This window comes from Crocuta crocuta, unplaced genomic scaffold (genome assembly GCF_008692635.1).
Source record: "Crocuta crocuta isolate KB4526 unplaced genomic scaffold, BGI_CrCroc_1.0 scaffold89, whole genome shotgun sequence".
NCBI lineage: Eukaryota > Metazoa > Chordata > Mammalia > Carnivora > Hyaenidae > Crocuta > Crocuta crocuta.
Genome location: NW_027551559.1, coordinates 107,666 through 120,113, shown reverse-complemented (window position 1 = coordinate 120,113; position 12,448 = coordinate 107,666). Strand labels below are relative to the sequence as shown.

Genomic DNA, 12,448 nt, shown 5'->3' with positions numbered 1-12,448 from the left:
AGTTAATATGGTGTCCATGGACCGAAACCTCCCCGATCAGCCTGTTTGAGGAACCCATCAATGTATTTCCAAGATGACCGACCCGGGGCGTATGAATTTTATTTCTCGTTTGGGCCCCAGGAATTCACCTGCAAAAAGAGCAAGCTCACCCCTTCGGTCCAGGCAGAAAGCACTACCTCGCTGGCTCTTAAGCATACTGGAGCTGAAGCATGGACATGGATGGTGAAGGAGCTTTCTAATTGTCCTCTGATGAGGGCACTAGCGAAATGCATCAGCCTCTACTGGGTCCTAGTCTAGCCAACCTGACTGACACCTTACGTGGATCACTTGGCCACACCGGACGCCCTAGAGAAAAGAAAAGAACTGTTGCTTGACTTGGCTTCAGACGTCACAGCCTCAGTTTCCCTGCGTGTAAAACGACATTACTTCCAGGGGCGCCTGGGTGGCTCAGTCGGTTAAGCACGTGACTCCTGATTTAGGCTCGGGTAATGATCTCACCATCACGAGATGGAGCCAAACCACGAGATGAGCCCACGGCTGTGCTCCACGCTGAGCACGGGGCTTGCTCGGGCGCCTCTCTCACATCCTCTCTCTACCCCTCCCTCGCACTCACGCGCTCTCTCGCTCAAAATAAATAAATTGTTTAAGATGAGATTCCTTCCAGAGACCCCGTGCCCTGGCACTCCATGTGTCCCGTCCGCGTCACCTGTAAATCCCCACAAGGATTCCTTCTGGATGTGGCAGAACCACGGGACAGTTTTGCGTGGCGGTCAGTTCTCGGTTGGCTGCGTGGACGGTTTGTCCGTGCTACTGACGGCCCCCACTGTGCCGCACACACCACCCCAAACTCGGTGATCCGAAGGCTGCACCATGTTCTCCTGCCCGGGCATTCTGTGAGCTGGGAGTTTGGGAAATGTCACAGCGGGGCCTTTCTCTGCTCCCTGACGTCGGAGGCCTCAGCCGCGAAGGCCCGAGAGCTGCGGCCCGACGACACCTCCAGGCCGGCTCCTCCGGGCACGTGGCGCGGGCGGGGGGCGGGGAAGACTGAGGCCTGCGGACCAGGCGCCGCTTCCGGCGCGGCCGGGCCTTCCGGGTGCCGGCGTCCCAGAGGGCGAGGGGCAAGCGCGTCACTTCCGGAGCCCCGAGGGCCGTGTTGTCCACCAGGTCACGGGCCGCCCAGGTTCAAGAAGAGCCCTCACGGCAGGGTGGCCGGGTGGCACTGAGGAGCGGCACGGGATGGGGGGCGGTGGGGGGCCCCCCGCTGGAAATCTGCCCTAACGGGGCCGAGAACATAAAGGGGACATCGCAGGACCGACCTGCCTTAGAAGAAAGCCAATGACCTCAGCTGTACCAAAAACGAATGAATAAATAAAAATAACGCCTTTGAAGACCAGCAGGCTTTCCTGTATTCCGGCACCTGCTGGTTTCTCGGTGAAAGCTCGCAAGGATACAGCAAGAGCCGGAGAAATGCAGGTAATGAAGTCAACTATGTTCTCGAAGCAATTGCAAGAGACCGAGTCATCTCAGGCCGCGGCATTAGTAGCAGAGAGCTCTGTGGATGGCCTGGAATATGCCCTTAGGAGCCTGAACAGGGCATTTGCAGAGGCTGCGGGAAGGCTCAAGACACACGCTCCCGGCAATGGATTTCATCGACTCCCTCCGAAGCAGTGGTAATTACTTAATACAAGCGTAACACTCTATTAAATAAGGAATTATGCTTAAGTCATTGTTAAGCTCAAATTATATGTACGTATGTATATTTTAGGAACATGCAGTTTTATAGTTTCTGCCTGCTTATGGGTCCTTACCCCTTCTCTGGTAACAGATGGCCGGGTGCGCGCTGGGAACTGTTAATCTCCTACCGGGTGGGGCTGATAAATCCAGAGCTCCCACCATCCCTCCCCAGGGCTCATGACCCAGCATGGCCTCGTACAAGATACAGGCAATGATAGTTTCAGGAGAGTGTGTGCGTGTGTGCGTGTGTGCGTGTGTGGAGGGGAGAGGGGACCACAACTCATTCTCTAGGATTTCTGTGGCCACTGAAAAAGAGTCTCTTCCTTGGAGACTGTGTGCTAAAGATCACATGTGTGGGAGCCCGACAGTGACCACAAGAAAGCGCGATTAGGGACGCGGGGATGTGCCTGCACAGGGGCATCCCTGCGTGGGCAAAGCATGCCTGCAAACAGGATGCTCTGCCAGGAGGCCTGCACACAATATCCAAGTTTAATGGTCCGCTCGCAAACGAGGGAACATGCCCTCCTTAGAAGTAAGGAGGAGGCTGGAATTGTGAGCAGGCCTCTTAGTAAACATGTTGTGGTCGCTTCCTCCCTTTGCTCCCCCCCGTCCTTGAAATGTGTTTGGCTACTTGCCCTTAATTGGTAAAGGAATGCAGCTTGTAAATTTCAGTTTGTATCCAGTTACCGGGGTATAAAATAAACCGCAAGAGGGGCTTGCGTAGAATTGTTCCTCCAGCCAGAGTTGTGTCTGTGTCTGTCTTTTGTGTGTGTCTTGTCCTTTGTGTCATTTCGTCCGCAACAACATGAGGCTGGATCTGGAGAGATGGCGACAGGCAGAGACAGAGGATAAGGACATGCCATTGACTGAATATTGGGAAACAGTTCTGTTTGGAACCACAGCTACTCCTTGGACCCCCCCAGTTAGCAGAGTGAGTACATTCTCTTTTTAGCACTCACTAGTTCTGACTAGGATTTTGTCACTCACAACCCGAGGTCCTGACTTACACACTAGAGTATAGATAACGCTGCATGACGTGGGTCCGCCTTTCTCATACAGATCTTTTGTCCTCATGTGGTCTCCGGGTATAGGGCTCCTCCGGAGTCCTTAGAGATGGTGATCTAGACCAGAGGGTTCCCACATTACCCCCCTCATGGTTCTGAAGTTCAGCCTGGGCAGAAGGGCAGGCAGCAGTCCTCTCTGGTGGTTTACACAACTCCGGAATATTCTCCTGGCCTTCAGGTGGAACTGACAGCATCACAAACATCCCATGCATTATTGGCAGGACTTTGGAGGACCGAGATCAAAAAGAAAGGGTCAGGGAGTCAGTCTCAAGATTGCATACAGCAAGAAAAAGGCCTCAGACTATCGAGCTCCTGAAAAATGGAAATTTCCTTTGTTTTTCCCTGGCACCAATTCACGCACACACGTTCGTGCACACATGGCGATTATTTTTAAGATGCTTAAAATTTTAAGTACTGAGATCTCCGCCCTGCCCTTGAATATGATGTGCTAAAGGGCTTGGGGAGAGCCTGGGTCCTCCCAGCTCACGGGCTGGCTCCCCTTTAGCCCCACTATGGAGATAAAGACCTCTGTTTGCGTTGCTCTGTTGCAAAGAGGTTGCTTTTAACGAAAACTCTTCTTGCCTTTTCCTCTCTCTATATCATTGTTTCTCTGTATTCACAGAAACTTACGTTTTTTTCTTTTTAAAAAATTTATTTATTTATGAGAGAGAGGGAGGCAGAGACAGAGAGAGACAGAGGATCTGAAGCAATCTCCACTCTGACAGCAGAGACCCCTCTGCAGGGCTTGAATTCACGAACCATGAGATCATGACCTGACTCGGAACCAAGAATTGGATGTTTAACCAGCTGAGCCACCCGGGCACCCCTAATTTTTTTCTTTTTTTTTAATGTTTATTTATTTATTTTTGAGATGGGGGGGAGAGAGAGACAGAGGATCTGAAGCAGGCTCCATGCTGACACACAGAATTTATGTTTTAAGGGGCATATGTATTTTGTTTCTTGTGCTTATAGCTGCCTTATTTTATTTTATTTTATTTTATTTTTAATGTTTTATTTATTTCTAGGAGAGAGAGAGAGAGACAGCGTGAGCAGGGGAGGGTCAGAGAGAGAGGGAGTCACAGACTGAAACAGGCTCCAGGCTCTGAGCTGGCAGTCAGCACAGAGCCCGACGCGGGGCTCGAACCCACGAACCGCGAGATCATGACCTAAGCGAAAGTCGGACGCTTAACCGACTAAGCCACCCAGGTGCCCCTATAGCTGCCTTATTTTAATGCAGTAAGATAATTGGTTTATTTTGATGGCCACCACACAACTCACACTTCTGGTTTTCTCAGGGACTACTGATTAGGTCATATTTTTCCAAAACACATACTATTTGAGATATATATATATGTATCATATGATATATGATACATATATATATATTTTTTTATGTAGACTCTGCATCCAACCTGGGGCTTGCCTGAGATCAAGAGTCAGGTGCTCTACCAGCTGAGCCAGCCAGGTACCCCTGAAATTTATATTTTTAATAAAGATATGTTTACATATATTCACTATATATATGTAAAACAGTAGTACATATAGTTGTATATAAATATACATTTTTTCTGTTGCTAAAAAAACAAATTCAACCAAGTAAATTTGAAAATCTAATGTCTTTATATTCATTTCATCTTATCCAGCAAGTAGTGGGGAGCTCCAAGGAGCTACAGAAAGGGAAAAGCAGGAAAAGGAAGTCAGAAACAGAAAAAAAGGATTATTTGGGGGTAAGGTCACCTTCCTTTGGGGACAAAAGGGTCTCATTAGGTGGATAACTTCTCCCTTTGGGGGATGGAGAGGGTCCATGTTAGCCTATCGGTGCTGACTAGAAAATGCCTGACTGACCAGTTACAACTACATTTCTGGGGGAGGTTGAAACTATAATTAGGTCAAGCATTGAGCCTGTTTCATGACATGGCCCAACATAAGTGACGCCATTTTGGGTCTATGGCTTTCTTTTTTTTTTTTTTCCCCCTTTTTTTTTTTTTGTAGTTTATTTATTTTTGAGACAGAGACAGAGTGAGCACGAGTGGGGGAGGGGCAGAGAAAGAGGGAGACAGAATCTGAAGCAAGCTCCAGGCCTTGAGCTGTCAGCACAGAGCCTGATGTGGGGCTCGAACCCACAAACCACGAGATCATGACCTGGGCCGAAGTCGGATGCTTTAACCAACTGAGCCACCCAGGCGCCCCGATGGCTTTCTTTTTAACACAATATGTGTATTTACTATACATTAAAAGCTGTCAACAACACCAAAACTCCCAAGCTTCTTGATCTAAAATTTCAACTCTTATCCTAGTGCTTTTTGTATTTCTTTCACGTTTGTAAATAATATGCTTTTTCTGTTTATCATTTTAGACATTATCTTTTGACTTCCTGTTACAGTACATGAAAATTTGTGTCTGTTGCTCTCTCCCACATTTTTATCTCCCCCCATTCTACCAATACAGTATGTCACAATTTTTTGACCTTATTATGACTATGTCGGTATTGTTCTTTGCTGAGCCAAGGAGTGTGATGTGACGTATGTTTCCCTTCTTGTACAACTGTTTGTTCTTCCTGACGTTTATTGCCTTATTTTGGTCACTTGCTTGGTTTTCTATGTACCATACATACTTTTTTTTCCAAGTGTGCCATCAGCTCTACCGGGTGCCTACCATATTATTCTCCAAGTGCTCAAATGCATTAATACATAACCAATCCCTGTTTTCTCCCTGGAGCCCTCCCTTCTGGAATCCTCTGGTTTCCTGTCCTCACTAAACTGATTGATCTCTGGGCCGGTTGCATAGCTGTCATCTAGGGACTTCCCTTGGCCACATTCAGTGGCGTTATCAAGGCTGTCTGTCTCTTTCCATTGTCTGGGTTGTCCTCATTTCACACTTATACAGTAAATGGTTATATGAAGCCACCCTTGCCGTGGATCCTAACAAATGGAGGTTCCAGCATATGCCACCTCAAAATACGTTTCTTTGCACATAGATTATTTTGAGCTAAAGACCTTTGAGAGTCAGCAGATGCAGGAAAAGCTCCAAAAATGGGGCACGAGTTGTCCTTTTGTAAAGGAAATGTACATTTATAAAGGATATTTCCATTTGTCAAGAGGTTATCTCCCTCAAGTACCAGGAGGAGGTGGATCTTAGCAACTCTTACTAGTGAAGAAGACACCAGCTTAAATCTGCATAACAAACCTTACTAAACCACCATTTTTTGTCATACTTTTCCTAGTCACCTTTTTATAATTCGCCTCCCTTGCCCAGAAGCCCCAACCTCCTTTCCCTTTGTTGAGCCTCAGGTGGTATATAAGCCCAAATCCTAACCACCCCCTTGGGTTACTCATCATTGAGTGCTTCCATGTGTGTTGGCAATACGTATTTGAATAAATGTGTTTGTTTTTCTCATATTGACCTGTCTTTTGCCTGTCAATTTACAGGACCCCAGCTGATGAACCTAAGATAAGTGAGGGAAAAAGATGTTTTCCCCTCTCCAATACTAGCCCTAGTGAAAAGTGACTTCTTTATTCCAGTGTCCATATTCCAAACCCAGGGAAGTTTTCAATTGGCTTTGTGTAGGTCATTGGCCCCTTATTGACCAGAAGAGATGAGAGTGCTCTAATGGCCTTGTGATTGGTGTCCCCTTTAAGACAACATGGAAGAACCCAGGAGGAGTGGGTATTCCCTGAAAGGAGCCCATCCCACCCACCCAAGTGTCCACTGTAGTATTGAACCAAGTAAAGACAGCTGGAGAGATTACCTTGGGGGCCAGAGAACCAGAGCTCCGTTCTTGGCTGTACTTCCCAAGTGGTTGCATGACCCGAGGAAAATTGATTGGCCTCTCTTCATTGTCCATTCCCTTCAAAGGAGGGATCTAGATGAGAGTTTGTGATATAATCCAGGGTTCTAAAATCTTACCCTGTTGTCCAGTAAGACCTTATATTATAAAGGGTGCTCTGCCTTGAATCTAGACATAGATCACAAAACAATAATGGAAAAGCAAAGTAGAACCAGAAACTAAATAGTCCAAAACAATAATTAAACACTGATTAAATTTTTACTATGAGTCAGGCATTGTTAAAATATTTTATGTGGAGTATCACGTTTTTGTTTTTTGTTTCTTTNGGTTTTGATGGTTTCCTGTCTCACGTTCAGGTCCTTTATCCATTTTGAGTTTATTTTTGTGTATGGTTTGAGAAAATGATCTAGTCTCATTCTTCTGCATGTTGCCGTCCAGTTCTCCCAACACCATCTATTAAAGAGGTTGTCTTTTTTCCATTGGATGGAGTATCACATTTTTTATTTCCATGAATTCTTATTCTCTGATTGATCCAATTTCAAAGCATCCTGTTATATCTCTGTGACTCAGTTTCCTCATCTGTAAAAGAGGGGTAATAATCTCACCTACTCAGTGAGGTTTTGGTGAGTATTAAGTGGGGTGATGCCCACAAAGCCCTGAGATAATATAATAATCAATCAATATATTAATCAATCAATATCATTATCAATCAATAATCATACGTGTTACCAAGATTATTATTAGCTGTTCTTTTTTTTTTTTAATATTTTTATTTATTTCTAGGATAGAGAGAGACAGTGTGAGCAGGGGAGGGTCAGAGAGAGAGGGAGACACAGAATCCGAAACAGGCTCCAGGCTCTGAGCTGGCAGTCAGCACAGAGCCCGACGTGGGGCTCAAACCCATGAACCGTGAGATCATGACCTAAGCGAAAGTCGGACGCTTAACCAACTAAGCCACCCAGGCACCCCTATTATTAGCTATTCTTCTTGTTGGTTTTCCCAATAGTGGGCATCTGTTCAGTTATCTTCCTCCATCTACCCTCTCTAACCCAAAAGTGTGATGCAATTTTTTTTTTTTTTTTTTTTTTTNTTTTTTTTTTTTTTTTTTTTTTTTTTTTGCCTACTGGTATTTCTTTGATTTGATGTGTCATTCTTTTTAATTCCTCTGGTCACTTTAGGGTAGAAGTGACAATTAATGCACTCGGGCAATTTGCCACTGTTAACCATCATCTACCAGTTTTTGGCTTTTGGTAATTTAAATGTTCTTCTTTTTAATTTTGTTCTGTTTAACCCATGATGTTTCGCAAAGGCTTACAATTCATTGTGTGAGCTTTCTCTTCCTCGTCAAATAAAGCGTGAATAATCAAATGTAAAATTCCCAGCACAGTGTGTGGAACAGAGGAAGGGCTAGATGAAGATGAGCCACACTTCCTTCCTTATCTTATCCTCTGTATCCTAATACATCTCGTGATTTCTGGCTCTAGGTAGCCATAAAGAAGCTCCATTCTTTACTGGACAGGATGGTAGAAACAGGGCACCTCCTCTCAATTTGTCTCTGAACAGGTAGAATTTCCGCAGGGTTTATATTGTGGATAGAGACAGCTGGTGGAGTTGTGTGTGAGGGTCTTCTAGCATATGGTGCAGCTTAAAACCATTGGTGAGGATTGCAGGGACATAAGTGAACCAAAGAATTCTTTGTTGGAAGTGTTGTCCAAAAAAGGATAGATCAGGGGCCCCTGGGTGACTCAGTCGGTTAAGCATCTGACTTCAGCTCAGGTCATGATCTCACGGTTCGTGGGTTCGAGCCCTGTGTTGGGCTCTGTGCTGACAGCCAGCTCAGAGCCTGGAGCCTGTTTCAGATTCTGTGTCTCCCTCTCTCTCTGACCCTCCCCTGCTCATGCTGTCTCTCTCTCTCTCTCAAAAATAAATAAAACATTAAAAAATTTAAAATAAACAAAAAAGGATAGATTATATCAACAATGAGCATCTAAGAACTCTTATCATTGGTTCATTCATTCATTCTGCAAATTTTCACTGAGTGATTGCAATGTGCTAGGAGCTGGAGATACCACAGTGCACAAGCCAGATGAAGCCCATGCTTCCTTGAGCGGCCTGTCCCACTGGTGTAGGCTAAGATAGCCTTGCCCTCCATTGGGAACTATTTTAGCACTGTGTGTATGTTATGCCAACTTAACAGCTCTTCCTAACTCCCTTCGCTATTGCCATCCATCCCTTCAACCCCCCGCCACAGCATAGAGACTGAGAGAGCCAAATCACGTTTCCCCGGCTTCCCCTGCAGTCAGGGTCATTAGCTGCTTGACATCATTTTCTACAATGTCCCTGAAGGAGTTGTCTGCTGGGGGCTTCTGGGAAGGATAATGTAGCCGGTGCTACCTCTTCTCCTTCTTCCTTCCCTGAACTTGAACACAATGCTTAGAGCCTCAACAGCTTTCATGTCGGAAGGACCATGAGAGTCGCAGGGATGAGAAGCGGAACCAAGACAACAACGCCTGCCTCTGCACTTCCTGTCCCCTGACACTCTTATTCATTCCAGCCACTGTAATTTAGGTTTGTCATTAGTCATAGCTGGAAACATTCTTAACTGACACACCAAGATAGCAATCGACATAACCCCCTTTACTTTTCCTTTCCTTCTGAAGATGAAACTTCACAAATGTTCCCACATGGAATATTCTTTTATAAACTCAAATTGCCATTGGATGGTCATCACTTAATATTTTTGACATAAACTTCTCCCGCTTAGGGATTTTTATGGAGTAGAAAAACCAATCTGGCAGCAAAAAGTCCTGTAAAGTTCTTTCGGCTTCAAGTTCAGATTCCAAAATAGGGCTTGGCAGTTCCAAGAACAGCACATGACTTGCTTTCTTGAGCAGTGGTGTGGGGGTGCTGCCTCCAGCATGGGACGAGAACGCAGGAAGTTTCCTTTAAGCATCTCGGTCAAAGCGAAGAACACAAATGCCCACCTAGATGCTGACATCATCATCAACTCCCAACCCCACGAGGTTTGCTGATAAACCATGCCAGGCCTTGCAAGATTATCGTTCCTAATGGACACTCAACTCGGAAGTCCACAGAAACTCCAAGTGCAGCAAAAACTAGCGTGATGATAGAAATCCCAATATTAGAGAGCAGGGAGTGAGCGCATTACATCCCACAAGCCAAATGTGACCCAGCGCCTGTCCTTGTAAAGCTTGTGAGTTAACAGCACCTTTTCCATTTATAAATGGTTGAAAAGTAATCGAAAAAAGAATAATATTTTGTGACATGTGAACATTATATAAAATTTCAATTTCAGTGTTCCTAAATAAAGTTTTATTGGAACGTAGCCATGCTTATTCATTTGCAAATTATCTAGGGCTGCTTCCACGACACAATGGCAGAGTTGGACAGTTGCTACAAAGAGTCTGTGGCTCACAAAGCCTCCAATATTTGCTCTTTGGCCCTTTACAGAAAGTTTCCCTGGCCCATCACAGAATTTAGGGCCTGAGCAACGACCTGTTCCACAAGAAACATCTATCATATATCAAATCTCAACGTCATGGGGTGCCAGAGTGGCTCAGTAGGTTAAGCATCGGACTTTGGCTCAGGTCATGATCTCACAGCTCGTGAGTTCGAGCCCCATATTGAGCTCTGTGCTGACAGCCCAGGGCCTGGAGCCTGCTTCAGATTCTGTCTCCATCTCTCTCTGCCCCTCCCCTGCTCACACACTGTCTCTCTCTCTCTCTCTTTCTCAAATATGAATAAACATTAAAATAAAAATCTCAACCTCTGATAAAAGAGTCAAAACAGAAAAGATTCTCCACAACACAGAAAAGTCTCCTCAGTTTCTTAAGGCATCGTGTCAAAACCCTATTTAAAAATCATGCCAATAATACATAATTTTGGAAAATTTAGAAAATACTGAAAAGTATGTAGATAATCTTATCACCCATGATAACAACTATTAATATTTTGGGCTTTGTTCTTCCAATATTTTTCTGTGAATAAATATTCCTACAAAACCTGGCCACAAACTCTATACTAGTATTATTTCACTTGCAACTGATAGGAAACTTACCTTAAATAGGCTTATGCTAAAAAAGAGTAGAAGGAGGAAGGGGCGGGTTTTGGCTCATGTAACGGCAACACACAAGAGTATTACCGCTTTAGGTATGGCTAAATCCAGAGCTTAATGTAATAGGGCTCTTTCTCCATCGCTTGTTTCCACTTGCTCCATACATATCTCAATATTGGGAGAGCTCTTTCCTCATAGTGACAAAAGGGCTGCAGATGTCCCCACTATACTTCTAATCCACACAACAGCAGCTCCCGATGGGAGCAAAGAGCATTTCTTTCCCCCTGGAAGAAACAAATATGAGTCCTTCCAGTGTCATTCGATGTTTTTGACACCATGAGTTTTTAAAATTCGCTGCCTGATACACGATCCTTTAGACGCCCCACACATCTTTTAAACCCACCTGTTGGAGCAAATGCTCATCTCAGAATCACAAAAATAAGGTTAGATGGGGTCTGAGAAATCATCCAGCGCATTCTGTTCCTTTACAGGAAAGAAAATTGAGATGCATTAAAGATAAGTGGTTTCCCATTATCATTCCAGAAATCAATGGTGGGGAGCCAAATCTAGATAGTTCTGGGATTGACTGCCTTCCACCCGCTGCTTTCTCTCAGATCTCACCCCTGAAGCAAAATTTGAGGCTAGAAAAGCAGTTACCTAATGGAGTGGGCCTGCCCAGGTATCCTGAAAATTAAATGAGTCCGAGAAAAAGAGCAATCTGATTTTCTTCCCTAGTCCTCAATTTGCTTCTAAAAACGGGGAGAGGGTGGGGTAGACGAAGCCACAAAGGCTTCAGTTTGTTTGTTCCTCTTTAACTAAATATAAAAAATATGCCTTGCTCATTAATCAGAGCTGCAAGCCCAGTAAGACATCCAACAGTGTTAGAGATTGTGGCTCTCCATAGATTTTTTACTTAATCTTCAAATTACACAATTTGTTTTTTCATTTGTATATTTGTGTGGCAAGGCTCCTGTCGTCCCTGAAATCTTAAAAAGCTGAGCAGGCATGAAGGAGGAAGTGCCATCGTAGGAAGGCAAATTTACTGACAAGGGCATCGGAGGGCTCAGAGCCCGTTTGCAGAGGAAGAGAAGGAATCTATCTGCGGACTCCGTGAATCTGCTGACGACGCGGCCCGCGGACGGTGAGCCGTTGACGGCAGGCATGCTTCCTATATCTGGATCCTGCAAGCACTCACTCAGTGTCCGCCAGACATTGCACGGAAGACCCAGAGGACACGGATCTACGTCCCTGGCATTGGGAGCTTACAGTCAAGTGTGGAGAGAGATGAGCCCGTGGACAAGTAGCTTCAGGCACCCTGGGTGCCGTGGGAACAGGGGAACGCACGGCGGCGGCGCGGAGCCTCGCTGCAACTCCCGGCGGGGCCTGTGCGGAGTCGCTTCCCCAGGGAGGCCGGGCTGGAGCAGAGCTGGGACCGGCGCGGCAGTTAGCCTGGGGACCGGGAGGGAAAGCCCGGCAGTGGTAACGACGCACAGCTCTGTGCGCACTGCCGGCGGGACAGGTGTCCAGAATTTGGGGAAGAGTGAAGCCATCTACTTTGCTAAAAATAAAAAAATAAAAAAATAAGGAAATGCTGAGTTCTGGTCTGGACCTACACAAAATCGTGAAGTCCTTTTCCACACACACCACCTCCTCATCTTTCACTTCCCTTTACGGCTCTCAGCTGACCTCCTGTATCCCATTCGCCAGCTCTTGGCACTCTCCTTACCAACATCTGCTCTTAGAAAGATCCAAGGCTTGTTGATACTAAGGCGTAGATGACTGATAGAA

The 12,448-nt window shown here is 45.6% G+C and overlaps 1 long non-coding RNA gene across 1 annotated transcript; it reads left to right on the top strand.

Moving 5' to 3' along the window:
• Window positions 1–975: 975 nt before the first annotated feature.
• On the top strand, window positions 976–12,225 carry LOC144219460 (uncharacterized). The gene is made up of 3 exons (XR_013331423.1): window positions 976–1,670; window positions 2,545–2,665; window positions 11,627–12,225. It is a non-coding gene; the product is annotated as an uncharacterized LOC144219460 (long non-coding RNA).
• Window positions 12,226–12,448: the final 223 nt, after the last annotated feature.